Source organism: Labrus bergylta, chromosome 21 (assembly GCF_963930695.1).
Source record: "Labrus bergylta chromosome 21, fLabBer1.1, whole genome shotgun sequence".
Lineage (NCBI taxonomy): Eukaryota > Metazoa > Chordata > Actinopteri > Labriformes > Labridae > Labrus > Labrus bergylta.
This window is the reverse complement of record NC_089215.1, coordinates 17,614,228-17,630,291: the sequence shown is the minus strand read 5'-3', so window position 1 is coordinate 17,630,291 and position 16,064 is coordinate 17,614,228. Positions and strand designations below refer to the sequence as shown.

At 41.8% G+C, this 16,064-nt stretch overlaps 1 protein-coding gene across 3 annotated transcripts in view; it reads left to right on the top strand.

Moving 5' to 3' along the window:
• Positions 1-16,064, top strand: part of LOC109988579 (RNA binding protein fox-1 homolog 3) — a 542,301-nt gene that overhangs the window by 21,206 nt on the left and 505,031 nt on the right. The window lies entirely within an intron of this gene.

Here is a 16,064-nt window from a genome sequence, read left to right as displayed (position 1 = left end):
TTTTGTTGGTTTCACTTAATTGAGCAACTAAATTATAACTCTGCATGAAGCACGTTGATGGATGTAAAAATGTGAGTGCAGAGGTTTTCCAACAATTAGTGAAACAGAAACACAGAAGAAAAATCCATCCCAATGAAGACGTGAACGGTGTGGAGTGAGATCCAAAAAGAGAGAGTGTGTTTAAGACTTGAGTGAACAGATCAGAGACAAAGACAGGGTGAAGGACGCAGAGGAAGAGGGGCTGTGTGTATGTTTGTGTTCCTGCTTGTGTTGTGTTGGTGTGCTTGTGTTCACACTCTACATAAGGCAGTCAGTGGGATACTTCCTGTTCTGGATGGCGTGTGAAAAAGCTGCTCTTATTTTAGAGAGAGTGAATTGTTGTGTTGGTTTGAGACCAACTCTAAGCCTGAGTTTCTTTTAGCCCTTTCATGCTTAAGATATAGAGCTCAACAGTGTGGTTCTGAAAGTAAAAAATCCCATTCATTTTCTCCATAGTGGATTTGATTATTAGCCGTGATGTCAAAAAGTAAAGTAAAGTGACATGCCACCAATGAAGCATAGGAATCACCTTGGGGTTAAGTGTCTTGCCCAAGGGCACATCTGACATGAGGCTGCAGGAGCTGGGGATTGAACCCCCGACCATCCCGTTGAGAGACGACTGACTCTACCAACTGAGCCACAGCCGCCCCATTGTTCTTCAAGGTGTGTGAACACTATATGGTTCTGTAGAAGATACACATTTGAATGATATCAACCTTGTTTTAAGAAAAACATGGTTTGTTCACAATGTCAGGGAAAAGAACTACACTACCCACAATCCTAGTGTTTGACGCCTCCGCAAACTTTGCTATTGAGCTGCTACCCGTGAAGCTCCAGGAAGTTGAACACACTATATCTTAACGATCTACAATATATGACATCATTAATAAAATTTAAAAAACTAAATATAAATGTAGAAAGAAGGTCCGTGAACGTTCTGAAAGAAGTGCGCTAAACTATCGTTTGTTTGGTCTCGTTGGAATCGCAGTGGATTGTGGGATGCGTAGTTCCTAAATTCCTCAGAAAAATGAATGAAAAATGAGCATCTGTCCACTCATGAAAAACAGGACAAGAGCAAAAAGAGTTTCACCTGTCGCTAAAGCAGCTGCAGAATTATCCTGATCGCTCCCAGGTGTATTTCAGGATGTCACGGTCCAGTTTGATTCTCTGATCTCTGTACTGGAACCACACATTAGAAAGAACACCACCAATTTCTGCGAAGCAATTGATCCTGAACAGCAACTTGAAGTATGTTTGAGGTAGGGACACTACACTCCTTTAGACACGCACACACACACATACACGCGCACAGGGATGGATGTGAAAAAAACCTGCAGAAAATTGAACCTGTTAAAAAAAAAAAAAGATGGACAAAAGTTTTGGGCAAACACGAGATCATATTTATTTTTGAATGTGCGTCAATTTCAGACGAATAAAACTGGCTCAGTGTTGAGATGTCATGTCTGCTTTGATGCCCTAAGCTCAATTAGGAGCAACGAGAAACAGCTGTGCTGGCTGCATCAATCAGCCACTGGTGAACGAGTTCCCCAAATCAGGTCTCCCATAAAGGGAAGGAGAGCTCATTGCTCAGTTTGCTGTCCAGAGGACAAGACCTGTTCCACCTTTCTTTGCCGAGTGCGTCCACATGTGAGTTATTGTTTGAGTAAATGAGTTTAGTGTTTGTTTATGATGCTTATAGGCAGACTTGATTTGTTGTTTAATTGATACACCCTCTGTTTACTGAGCCTATTTTTTGTTAACGAGGCAAATAATTAATTGTTATATTTTGTCTCCGAAACAGAAAAAAACACTTGACAAATTAAGGAACAACCTGTGCTAATAAAAACCTTAAAGTGGAATCATTCTTGCTGCCTTCATTCCCATACCTCAACTCACCTTTTGATGTCAATGAGCTTCAGCCCTCAACATTTAGGTTACACCTAAAACACATAAAATATAAAAACTGAAGACTGTTCATCACTGATGTTTGGAGAAACTTTTGAAGGGTGAATGACGTCAAGTAAAACAAACAAAATAATGTCAAAATGAAATCTGCTAAATAATAAAAAAAAGACTCCTTTGTTGTATGACATGCACTTGCGTGGTCAGATGTATTTCAGTCACACAAATAACATTATGTTCTAAAATTTGAATAAAAGTGTCTGTTGCATTATACTTGGTTGAAAAATGTTTGATCCCGGAGTCTGGTCACAAACATTTTAAGGACCTATCTACTGACAGAGAAGCTATAAATATACCTTGTGATGCAAATATAAGATATATTAAATGCACCAGTGGCATTCCATGGATCTGCCAATCAATCAACAGAAACTGTCACTTGTGTATGTGTTGTATTATTATCTGCAAAACACGTTATTAATATAATGTGGTTGTGCGCATTAAAGTACTATTCAAAAGTGATATTATAGCAACACGGAAGCTGATTTGCTATCAGCTCTCAGCTTTTGATGAACACGCCGGGATAAACGCTGACTAAGATGTACCATTACACTAGCTGAGTGTCTGTGTGTGTGCGACAGAGAAAGAAGTGTAATTGTGTGTGTAAGGTTGTCATAGTATGTATTAGTACAGATATACATGTCTCATGTGACTGTGTGTTCTTATCTTGTGGATGTGTGTGCACTCGTATTTGTGTGTTCTGCAGGACTGCGTGAGTGGATTCTCCGACCCTGACGATAAATGAAATAATCAAATGTTTATGGTGCGTAAAATGGCAATTGGCAGCAGTGGTGACCCTGCGTGGGTGTGTGTGTGAGAGTGCGTTTATGAATGTGTGTAAGGTGTTGGTGTCAGTGTGTGTGCATGCTCCACTGTCAGATGCAAGGTTGTTATTAACAACTCTCTACACAGAGAAATGGAGCAGAGGCAATACAGGGTCTGTCAGGCAGCAGAGAGAGGGGAGAGACAAAGCAGTAAAAGTGAGAAATATGCACATGATTTTTTTTCTTCTTGAAACACATGCACACTGACACACACACACACACTTGTGCAAACGCCAAACAACAGTGCAAGATTATTTAAGCAATCTTTCAGGTTCAGCCGAAGGTCAGAGGCAGTGCGCGGCAGGTTGCCTAGCTACGCCCGAAATTAAAAAGGTTAAAATTAGACAGGGATTTAAAAAACTCCCTGACTTCCCCAGAAATGTCTCATAACTGCAGTCTAACCTTTTCCGGAGACTATTACATTTAATCATTTCTTGTTGAATTTGCAGGAGACGGCGTGAATGAGTCACAAAACCACATTAGCTTTGACAGGCGTTTGAGTAAACAGAGAGCGCACTTAAACAGGACGGCGTTCCAGTTCAATCAAATAAGTGACAGCCAAATTACCCACTCTGTGCAGCTACACCCCCCCTGCATGCTTTTTTTTTTTCTTTTATCAATCAGTGTTTACAGGCAGGTTTAGAAAAAAGGTCTCATGGGGAAGAGCTACAGCATTTTGAATGTTAGATGGAGTGGAAATCACACACGTCCAAAGTCAGCGAAAAAAGATGTAGGTGACAAATTACACTTAGTCGGTTTTTATGCTGTTCGGGAAGTTTGGCCTACAGTGTGGAGAAATTCACTGACAACAAATCTGTTAAGAGCTTTAACAAACATCAGCTTCTCTCCAAACATGTACATGGACATGATTCATGTTTTGAATTTCCACTAAACATTTCAAACTGTCTTAAAGGCAGGGTTGTTAATTTCCAAAAAACTAGCATTCCCTCAGTGCACGGTCTGGATGCACCCCCTCCCCTTTGTGCTCCCTCAAAAGCCACGCCCCCTCACTTGCACGCACAAGCGCCATTGGTCCAGAAGCAGACCTCAGCTCATGCTTTGAGTGTGGGCTTGTGCATGCATGGGGTAGAGAACGAGCAGGGAGGCGTGATTTGTTCATCAGATTGGTACCTTGTGGCAGACATTGGTCAAAGTTTTTAGTCTTACAACTGCTACAGATGACGAGTTTTCTTCGTTCCTCTTTCAGAGCTCATGAGTTATTAATGTCTGTCAGGACCTAAAGACAATTTCAACCAAAATCTTAAAGGGTATCCTGAGAAAATTACCTACCCTGCCTTTAAGTGATAGTTAAAAACAATTGTCCTCCGTTTTCTTCTGATTATCTCCAGCTTTTCTTCCTTGTTGGTTTGGGGCGCCAGCTGAGCCCTCTACGGTCGACTGGCGTCCCTAGCATTGACCTATACTGTAATTTAGAATGCTTGCACTTCCAAATATGAGTGAAAACACGTGTAGAGGTGTACATTAAAACCTTGCGTAGCACAGCTTTAAGTCACTATTTCCTGCAGTGTCGTCACTTATTAAGTCTGACAGGTTTCAACGCAGTCTACTTCATTTGGTTCTCCGTCAGCCCTGCTAGTCAGCTGCTACCAGAGTCCAGCTCTATATTCAAGCGGAGCTTTTTCACTGACAAATTACTATCATTCTCTTCTGAATGAGCTCCTGAATTATTATCCTCTCCACAGTGATCCATGTAGTGCTATCTTAGATTCACAGCCGTATCTATTGCACCATCAGCAGCTGAAGCGCAGGGGATCCATCATGGCAGCATTGTTAATTCAGCTAATCTATCACTTACTGTGGAAATGAAATCCAGGCACCTGTTCCACTAATATTCAAATAAGGTTTAATGATGACTCTCGTTTCCTTCTTCTACCTTTTGGGGGAATAGTATCATTAACCATATCCATGTTTTTCATCCTCCAGGTTGTTTTATTTAAAACTTGTAGAACTTTTGTTCAGTGTTGGATTAGCTCATTCACTCGCTAGTTTGTTGGGTGTTTTGTCATTTCAGAAGCTGTGAGTCTTGGAAATATTGAGATGTAACCCACTACACTGACAGTCAATCCTAACATTTATCCACTGGGCAAAATATCACAACCACCTCAGAAAATAACACAACCAGAGAGTGGAATCAACCCCTGGCTGACAGAGGCTCAGCTATAAGAGCACATAAGCTTCATAAAGGCAGAATTTATTGCAGAGCTGCTGTATTAGGCTTCTGTAGATTTAGCTGGGTGTACCTGGTGGGGGGAAAAAAGCACCCTGTATATACATCTCCCTGAAAGCATGCTTCCAATCATGTTAGATTGGGTGGGTGGGTGGATTTGGAAGTGAAAGGTGCCCAAAAGCAAATGTTTGTGCCATGAAGATGGGCTGTTAATCCTCTAATCTACACCCAGAGATTGTGTATATATATTCTTTTTACGGTGTGTAAGTCCGTGAGTGTGTGTGTTTGAATATGAGTCTTAGGGAAACTTGAAGCTTTTTGACCTGCATGTATGATTTCCATTCCATTCAGTAGAGTCCATAACGTGCAGTTTGTTCAGCTGTGTTGCTCTTTCTAGGATCATCCATTTTTCATTTGGAGTTTGCAAAACCTGCTAGCTAAAGTCATGTTGTCCACTTCCCCTGGTCGCTTGTTGGTTCTTATCAAAACTACCACAAGGTGTATTCACAGTATACTACTGTTTTCACCAAAGCAACAATACACTGTGTGACTTGACAATGAAGCTAAGAAGAGAAAAACGGAGAGTGACCACGTGAGAAGTGGAGTGTACATGCCTGCTGATATTTTTCATAAAAGATTGCGACGTAACATCAGGCTGTACGGTTATCGTTGTCAGGAATGATGAAAAACAGGAAACTGGACCCAATTGCATAACCGAACTGAAAACTAGTTATTTAAACAAAAGGCAAAATTCAAAAACAGGGAGAAACAGAACAAATCTGAAGGAGTCACAGGAGCACAAGGAAAAACTGACATCTTACATGGGGAAACACCTAACAATGAACTGACAACAAGAGGGAAGGAACACTGAGACTAAATAGACATGGGGTAATCAGACACAGGTGAGACTAACGGCACATGTGAAGACAATCAGGGCAATCAAGACTGGAGGGAAACACACAGAGGAAGGAATGAACACAAGACAAGAAACACTGAGGACAACTACAAAATACATAAAACACTTACGACACAGAGAAACTCAAGAATGTCACAATTACGATACACACTAGAACATAGAGAAACCCAAGGATAAGAAATTACAAAATAAAACAGGAAACACTTGAGACCAAGGAAACATAAACACACAAGGGAAACAAGCAACTCTTGGGAAGAATGAGAAATGAAAACAAGGAACGAAATACAAAAATGAACTAGATACCCATGAGAATCGGTGTCATCGTTGTCTCATGTTTGGCGCTAGCTTTACTTGGAGCAGGAAGTCATCTGCCCAAGTTATGTCTCAGGTTTTAATACAAATAAATACAGAACTCCATCTTACGCCAAAAAGTTTGTTTTGTTCCTTGTAGATCTGCAAGTTAGCTTTTTTAAGTTTTGAACCTTACAAACCTACCTCAACTGGAATAATGAATTACCCTCTTCAATGTAGCCATTGAACCACAGCCCATAGATACCATAGGAATAAGTGGACACACACACTCCACATGCAAACAGTTTACACACAATGGGCTGTAGACGCTAGCGGAGTCATATTTGCCCAAAATCCAGTAATATTAATGCACCTTGTCAGTCGACATAGTTGTTTGGCTTCTCACAACGTCTTTGCCGGCTTCTCACCCTCTGCTAGTTAACAAATGCACGTTGTCTAACAGGTGTAGCCGTGACAGCACTGTGTGTGTCTTGCGAGAGTGCGGTGGCGCTCAGAGACCTTTTGATGGATGCAGCAAACCAAATTCTTGCATACTGTTGCTTTAAATGCATGATTGTGATCTTAGGTTGCTTGAAATACACAAGAGATGTGGACACATTTTCAATAGAGTCAGGTCATGTGCAGTGGGTGATGGCGGCAGCTGAACTTGTGGTCATGACTGCCATGTCAGTAAAAAAGCTTTGCTTAGATCATAGCACCGCACCATGAAACATGTTTCCCTCAGCATTTGTTGCATCAAGGGCCTTTCAGATAGGACGGGGTGGGCGCTGCAAGATGTCTATGTAGTGTTGCCATACTTGGTGCATCATATCTAGTGATTTTTTTTTTTACGACTCAGCACCTAAATAAGTCGTGTGTGTGTGTGTTTGCTGACTTTTTCTGAGAGGAAGCATCAGAGATGTTTGCCAAGATGGCTGACCAAAGACTTGAATCCAACTTCAGGTTGCTTCACTGATAGAAAATGTTATTTTACACCTGTTTTTTTTTATTTTTTTTTTATGTGACGCAAGAATCTGGGTGGCTTGTGTGACCAGTCTTTGAAAAATTACTACAATGAGGCAAAAGTCCTATAATAAATGTCCCTAATACAAACCAAAGAGTGCAGCTAACTCTCTCTCCCGACTTATTAAAACAGCAGAACACTTGATGTTAAAGTGGACATATTATGAAACATTCGCTTTACAGTGTTTTTTAATATATATTTGGGTAACCTGAGTGTCTACCGACCCACAAAATGTTAAATAAATCCATCCAGTCCTTTGTTTGTGGTCTGCATAAGTCTTGCAACACATATCAAAATACTTAGTTTCAAATGTGCTGCTCTTGTAATGTCACAGTGGGATTCTCCTTGTATTTCCACCCATGGACTCCACCCCCAGCCTAGAGCAAAACTGTGCAGGTCTGCCATTTTTATTCTCGCTACAGAGGAGTGATGTCTTCAGGGAAAACTCAGGGGGTTTGTCCTCTTTAAGGCTTCTAAAGAACATAATTTAGCTTACTCTCTCTCGCGACTTGTTAAAAACAGCAGAAGACTTCGGGTTAAGAGGAGCAGACATGAGCAGTTTTCCTTCCAAGCACCATCACCCTGATAATGCCAGTCATAGTGTCCTGCAGCCTGAAACAGACTAACATGTGTTTGTGTGCAATGAAGCCAGAGGAGTCATTGATAAGGAATTCAGAGGAATTCACAGCTGTGTTATTCATATATGTTGACGTGATTGTACCATCAAAGAACATTGCAACAGACTTCACCTTGCCCAGCTTATATGTGAAAATGTTGTAAATCTATACATGCAGAAAGAGAAAGTTGCATTTGTATGAGAATAGAAACATCTCTCCAGTTTCTGTCATCCTTCCCATCGTTTCACTTCCTCCAGCTCTACCCCTCCGTCTCATGCACGTCCGCCCACCTTGATCTCTCATCTATTTTAAATGTTCTGTGAAGGGACTGAGCCGCCTGTAAACTCCAAGCGACAATACATTCCTTTTAATTAAGCAATTAATATTGGCTGACAACTTCGCCGGGTGCATCAGTTATTCTAATGTGCCGGAGAGATGTTCACGTTGGGCAAATGAGTCATGAGGCGAGCGAGGGGGGGCCATCACACCGAGTCTTTACACACACTTTAAAATCACATTATCTGCTGCTGCAGGGGTGGGAGGCAGATTCATGGAAGTGTACTCAAGGATGTTGGCAATAGGGCCGCATTGCCAAGTGTAAGATGTAGCTCAACTTCTTCTCTCTCTGTATCCGCGGCAAGGTTGGCCTGACACGGGGCATTGGAAAGTGAAGTGAAATATTCTGTAATTTTTTCAGTAAGCTTAACCAATAAGCAATGTCAGGTTAGACTTCAGAAAGTCGGGTTAATTTTAGTTCGAAACATTTTCATTTCCCAAACTTCCACTGAGACTGACTGACCCATCTATCTATTCACAACAAGACCCTGTCTGAGAGGTAACCTGACTTAGACCCTTAAAAAAACAGAGTGGTGTCACAAATGGCACTAAAGCCTTAACTTTTGGTCATATTTCACAGCATTGTACCACTGAGCTGTCTAATCATACCGTCAAAAAAGTATTTTTTGGCTGTGGTGTGTATGTGACATCCGGGGCTCTTGGAGCCAGCCTCAAGCGGACACTCGACGAATTGTAGCATTTTGCACTTCCACATTTGCTTCATTTTTCAAGACTGGAGGTTGCCGCTTGGTATTGGGTGGTTTCTTTCTTTTGGAAGAGTGAAAATAGGCAAGATTGAAGATAAAAAACGAAGTTAGAGAATCACCTATCCTGCTTTGATTCAATTTTCCTAAATTGAAAGCTGTAGATCAATTTTCCTTCAGGAATAAAAATCATGAAACACCTGCTTAGCAAAGAGATGTTTCTAAACTGGCACGTCTCCTGATATTCATACACACAATATGGACTCCCACAGAGATGTAATGCACTGCAGGAAAATACAGGTGGCGTGTGTGTGTGTGTGTGTGTGTGTGTGTGTGTGTGAATGTGTGTGTGTGTGTGTGTGTGTGTGTGTGTGTGTGTGTGTGTGTGTGTGTGTGTGTGTATGTGTGTGTGTGTGTGTGTGTGTGTGTGTGTGTGTGTGCGCGCGCTGTTGTGCACCTACATGACAGCATTCCTGAAAACCTTGAAAACAAACATGATGAATGAGATATAGGATGGGGAATATGATCAAAACATTATTCAGCAATCCAACAAAATATGCATAAAATATGCAGCAGCATGCATTATGCAGCAGCGCTCATGTGGGAGCCCTTGACCTTTACACACTCCCTCAGCTCTCCTCAGTTTGCCCTTGGATGCCTCTTTGACCTCGGCCTCAGCCCCAACAGCAGCTCTCCTGACAGCTTCACCCTTTGGCACCCTTCACTGGGCCTCCCTCACCCATAGACCCCGACCTGTCCGTCCTCACCCCTCCCTGGCAGGCCTACAGTCTTGGCTGATTCCTCATAGGAGCAGCAACACAGCAGCTGTTTAATTGGTTGCTAGAAAGAAGCAGATTACACACACACACACACACACACACACACACACACACACACACACACACACACACACTCAATGGCTGGTTTTAATTAGGAGGGGTCTAATTAAGTGTGTATGCATGTCCACAGTTGTGTGTATAATTGTGAGTAGGTCTCCTTTTTCTTCATTTTTAATGGCCTTTTTGGACTTTTAGAAATGAAATAGTGGACAGTAAATGGATTTGCTGTAGTCTGACCGAGTCTATTTAACTGCCTCGATTTTCTCCCTGTTCCAGTTTGCTGGCTCACAATAATGAAGCAGGGAGCCAAACATGCACACAGGAAAGTGGTCATCTCTCTCTCTCTCTCTCTCTCTCTCCCTCTCTCCTTCACTGTAGATGGCACTTGTGAAGTGAGTGAGTAATCTAATTCAATTCTTATTATACATTGACAGTTCAGGGTAATTGCAGCTGTTCTAATGTCCTCCATTACATGTGACCGCAGCACAAGCGCTGGCTTTAATTTCCTGGCCGGGGAGAGAGTGAGACGTGAAATTAAAGCTGAACGAGGGTCACTGCGGGTGACGGGGACGCAGAGAGGAGCCAATCAATGACAGTTTGGATGGCAAGGTCCGGCTGAATTAACTGAATTGAGGTGTTGAAGTTTAAGTGATTTCTCCTTTCTCTCATTGAAGATGTTGAAAGAGTCAAACGTCTCCTTAAAGCCTTAGGAAACCAAAGTCTATAAAAGCCTCCCACTCTACCTATGCATAAAGATTCTAATACATAGGGGCGGCTGTGGCTCAGTTTGTGGAGTCGTCGTCGCCTCTCAACCGGAAGGTCGAGGGTTCGATCCCCAGCTGAGCAACATGTCCGATGTGTTCTTGGGCAAGACACTTAACCCTGCATTGCTCCCGCAGCTTCGGTAGTGGTGTATGAATGGATTAGTGTTGTACTTAATCTCCAATGTAGGCCCCTTTTATTAAAAGTGTCTGCTTAGTAAATTGTAACATAGCAATAAGCATCTAAAAGTGTTAAAAATACTTCCAATCCGATTGTTTGGGTTGTTGATATTATGTTTTTGGCTGATGTTGTCAGCAGTGAAAGTTGAACTGTTATAATCATTAACTATATTCACAAAGTCTCAGTGACATCCACCATTGGTTTCTAAAGTGGACTTTTGAAGACTATAGATGGTGTTTGCCATATTGTAAATGTCTCAAACTAACTTTTGGTTAGCCCTTTAACAACAGCCATAGAGCTGGAGCTGAGGTGGACCTTTGGCCTCCTGATAAACAGCTACAACAAGCCTGCCCGTCAATCAGGTTTCACTTATCACGAATAACTCTTATCCTTTATAAAATAAAATAAAAAAACTCACCCCCGAGTACAGTGTCTTGCTTAAGACATGAACTATTCAGAAGAAAATCGTGTTTTGTCTTTCCTGCTTTTTTTAATGGACATTGACTTCTGGGGCTTTTTTTAGATACCCCTGAGGGAGGAACTTGCACGAGGGACTGCAGATTTTTGCCCTTGGCTTAGTGGAAATTTGTCTGCTATGATATGGCTAGCAACACATTGTGACTCACCAGTCATCGACCCATCAACATCTATATAATTTATTTATTTATTTTATGGTTTATTTGATCGGGACAGATACAATATACATAGACAAACTGAAAACAGCAATCCAATACATGTATCATAGTGTTTATAACGGATGCTAATTTGCAACACATGTCCAAAAAGTTTAAACAGCTACAAAGGTAAAAAAGAGAGTGAACTGGGTACAGAAAAATCCAATCAGACACAAGTTTAGTTGTGATATGGCTACAAAAAATTAAACGTGTACACATCTGTTGCTGAACTAACCAGGATTGGGTGGCGCTCTTAAAAGTGGTGAAGTTTGCAGTACGCTTTAAGTGATCAGGTAGCAACTTCAAGGATTCAGATCCTTTCACAGAAAAAGCTGAGTAGGACCTTTACCTCCTTGTGAATCAGGATAATCGTCACATACTGTTAAGGGCTGCTTTCATTTCAAAGCACAAACCGTTGCTCTGCAGATGAGCAAGCAGGTGTCAATCAAAATGTGATCAGCAGGGCACCAGTTTAGATTAGTGGGTAGCACAGTCGCCCCCCACAGAGAGACACTATAGCAACAGATCAGCAACATCACCACTGTACAAAGGTAACCACACTCAACAGCAAAATAAAGTTTTGTAATATGAATGTTCATTTTCACTTTCATTTTCTGTGAATGCATAATTAGACATCAACTTTGATATCATATTTTATTTTTTACTTATTCAAGCTGAAATTTCAGAGGCTTTAACTAAACGTTGAGTGTTAAAGTGAAGAGCTGACTGTGAATGCCAGTTTTTTTATGATTCTTGCTCTGTAGCTCCTACATGCCCTTTTTCTTTCATTAGTCAGCAAAGACTTATCTAAAGCGACACGGGACATTCAAAAATAAATGCTGTTCTTTGCTGTGAAGTCACATTTCCGTGCAAACTGAGCTCATGAAGCAGTTTCTTTGGTGCCTCTGAGCGTTAAATTCTTCAGCTTTACATGCTGGAAAACATTTTCGCTTCAAGCTAGTCGACAGGCTGAAAAACCGCCCGACTTGTATTCAAGTCTCGTCTCAAGCACTCAGAGTGTACCTGTGTTTGCTATTTGGATTTTCAGCAATCGAGGCTGTGATTTTCTGGATGTGTGTGCCCCCCTCCCCATGTCTCCTACCTAGGCTTCCCTCATATCTCCGTGGGGAACTGTGAAATCCATTTAGAGCTTATAGAGGAGCTACAGGTCCCCGCCGTTCTGCCTAAAGCTTCAGGGAACACACAACAGCATTAACAATCCTTACACATGGTGAGATTTGGCATTTTGGTATTTCACATGACAAAGTGCCTTTGATACCTGTTAGTTCCACCATGAAATGAAGAACACGGTGTGAGCAAAAGTTCCAACATGGTGTTTGGTTGTCATGTAAATAGAGGACTTGAATGTTTCTCAAAGAAGCATCCTCTGGTTTCTCTCCACACCTTGTTAAAGATGCATTAACACATTCGAAGGTTTCCCCTGATGTTTTCTCTGCAGTCGTACTCCTCTGTTGGGTCCAAAGATCTCTGCAATGTTGGAACTTTTCTCTTGCGCTTTGTGGGAACTCTTCCAGAAAGAATTAAAAACAAAAATCTGATACCCAGGAGGTTAACATCTCCTTGGCAGTACATCACAGCTATTGTTACAGCTATTATTTTTGAACCAGTGTCTATCCGAGTGTTGGTCTCCTAGCCAGTGGGTTGTCTTGAGCTGACATGACGGCAGTGTTATTGTATCCTATCTGCCTAATCGCAGCTTAATCTTTTCCAAGGTAATGCCAGGCGTTGCGTTCGTCGGGGGATGACAAAGCCTTGGCGTGGTTTTAATCTCGGTAACTGAGGCGCCGCGAGTCGTGCAAATGAACCTAATCTCCAGTCGGATGAAAGGAGGGATCCCCAGCTAACAGCGAGATGATGTTGTTTATTGTTTTGCTGCACTTATCGGCTTAACATGTAAAGATTTTACAAGGAACAGCTCAGTGGTTTTAAACAGATAAAGACGGCTTAGTGCCAAAGCTGTGTTTTCCCCACACAGTCTCGCCTCCTTTTGGTGTCATCAGGAGAAAGAAGCAGAAATCTAGTGGGAGTGCAGACGAAGGCCACCAAACACACGCTTTAGATAAACTGCATTGAGATTATTAGACTTTCTGGGATTTGTGCAAAAGTGAAAAATGGGGGGCAAAATGGCAAACGTACCATGCAATTTTGTAATTTATTCTATTGAAATATTTGGTTTCATTTTTTTACAAACTGTTAAAAGAATTGGTTTGAATCCATTATTTTCATTCTGTAATTGTTTTAGCCAATTAGGGCAGCTTCAGATCCTCCACTGAGAACATGTTGAAAGGCTGTAGCTCTATCTGTTCCCAAACACACACTCCCATGCTCCGAGAGAGTGTGAGGAAAAGGGAGGCAACGACTGTAGATTGATAAAACAGAATAGTGTAGCTGTCTTGAGGTTTGCTGTGTCATTTTAATCTAGTTTAGCAATCTCGGTACGTGGCCCCGGGGATGCAATGCCAGGAGACTGAGGCCCCGCCACCATTTTGACTTTTAATCAGCACATTTGGTGCTAAATAATTCAAACATGAAAACAAACATGCATCTGAAGTCTCTCAGTGTATCCTGCCACCTAACTGAGTGTTAGTGCTAATTAATTGTGTGCTTATTGTTGCAAATGGGCGATGCTTTGGGATTGAAACTCTTTATTTATTTATTTTTTTACACAGAGGATCACTTTGAAGATCTGTGATCAGAAAATGTAATGTGCATGAACACCATAATTAATGTGAACCAATTGGCATCCTCGACAATTCCTCATGTGTCCACTTGAGGCTGGCTGCAGAAAGACCGGAAGACACATACACACCCCATAAAAAAAACTGTTTTTCTTAATCAGCAATTTACATGTTAACAGCCTGGTTCAAAACAACAAAATTAGGGGGCACCGATAGCCCAGTGGGCGGCTGTGGCTGTGCCTCAGTTGGTAGAACCTTCAACTGGAAGGTTTGGGGTTCGATCCCCAGCTCCTGCAACTACATGGTCAATGTGTCCTTGGGCAAGACACTTGGGCAACCCAAATTGCTCCCGCTGCTTCATATGAATGCATATAAATGGTGGCTGTGGCTCAATTGGTAGGGTTGTCGCCTCTCAATCAGAAGATCAAGGGTTCATTCAACATGTCAGATGTGTCCTTGGGCAAGACACTCAACCCTGCATTGCTCCCGCTGTGAATGAATGGGTTAGTGTTGTACGTCGCCTTGGATTAGTTACACTACATAGCCTCTGACATCAGTGTGTTAATTGGAAGTTGTGACATACAGTGTATAAGTGCTTTGAGTAGTCCCAGTGTTTAAATTCGACCTTGGCCATTTGTTGCATCTCATCCCCCTACTCTCTAATCCCAATATTTCCTCTCTCTCTTCATCTGTCCTATCCAATGAATAACTATAACTTATCTGTTTTGATTTAATGAAAGATAACAGTATTCATTATAAGGCGTGTAACTGAGCTGACTAACAGGCAGGCGGGAATGTCAATGACATCAGTTTTAATCATCAAAGAAATAAGCTATTGAGACCAAATACAATATTGTAACCAGGTTGTAAACATGGAAATGTATGCTGGTGTGGGACCTAACAGGGATTCCTTGACTTTTGCAGCCAGCCTCAAGTGGACACTCAAGGAGTTGCAGTTTTTTGCACTTCCACATTGACTAAGTTTTTCAACTCCAGAGTTTGCTGCTTGAGTAACACCAAACAGATAGCTTGCTTGAACCGTGTAATTTGCCACTTGGTATTTACTGTTATATCTGCTTATACTGCCAATACCCATGCAAGCTGTTCTCAGTCCGTCAAGTCTTTCTGAACTTGTTACGACAAAAAAACGTGTAAGTGAGTCTCACATAACTTTCTTTCTTTCATGCCCAGTATGTGGCAGTCAACCCTGAAGTCCAGCAGCTTCTGCTGAAGACATACATCAAAAACAGCTCCAAAAAAATCACTCAGAAAAGAAAATGTTATTCACTACAGCAGTGTGGCTCGGTGGTGTGATTTCAATGGTTTTCAAGCAGTGATGCAGCTCTTTGGCACAGAGGAATAAGATGAATCACACATGGTATTATACACACAGTTCTTTACAATGCTTTTTTGATAGTATAAGAAAATGTCACCAGACTGATCTTTTGTCCAGTCACTGAACAGAAATCCAGAATACAGTCTGGTTTGTTACAACACACACTTCACTGAAGATGGAAAGGGATGGATTGTGTGTGTGAGTGTGTGTGTGTGCAGCAAGGTTAAGGCTGGATGAGACCCACCTCGAGCTCTTTGCAGGCTAACAGGCAGCAGGCTAATAACTTCAATTATCTCAGCACTCGGCTTCAGGCCACAGCTGATAGGACAGCAGCAAGCATTATCTGCCTTTGATAGAGACTTGGGACACACCACACACACACACACACACACACACACACACACACACACACACACACACACACACACACACACACACACACACACACAAAAGTCTCTGAAAGGACATATAAAGCTGGGTAACACATAACCACCAGTGGATTATTCAGCTCCATCAGGCTATTGTTTGTGCTCCAGTCTTTATTGGTAGTTTCCTTTATTTAAGCGACTTGGACAATACTTTTACTGTTCCCTCCTCCAAAACCAAACCTTCTTTTTTATCACCAAGTGTTGGCCTGACATTTAAGTATCTCATTGTGCCATTTAGGACTGCAGTA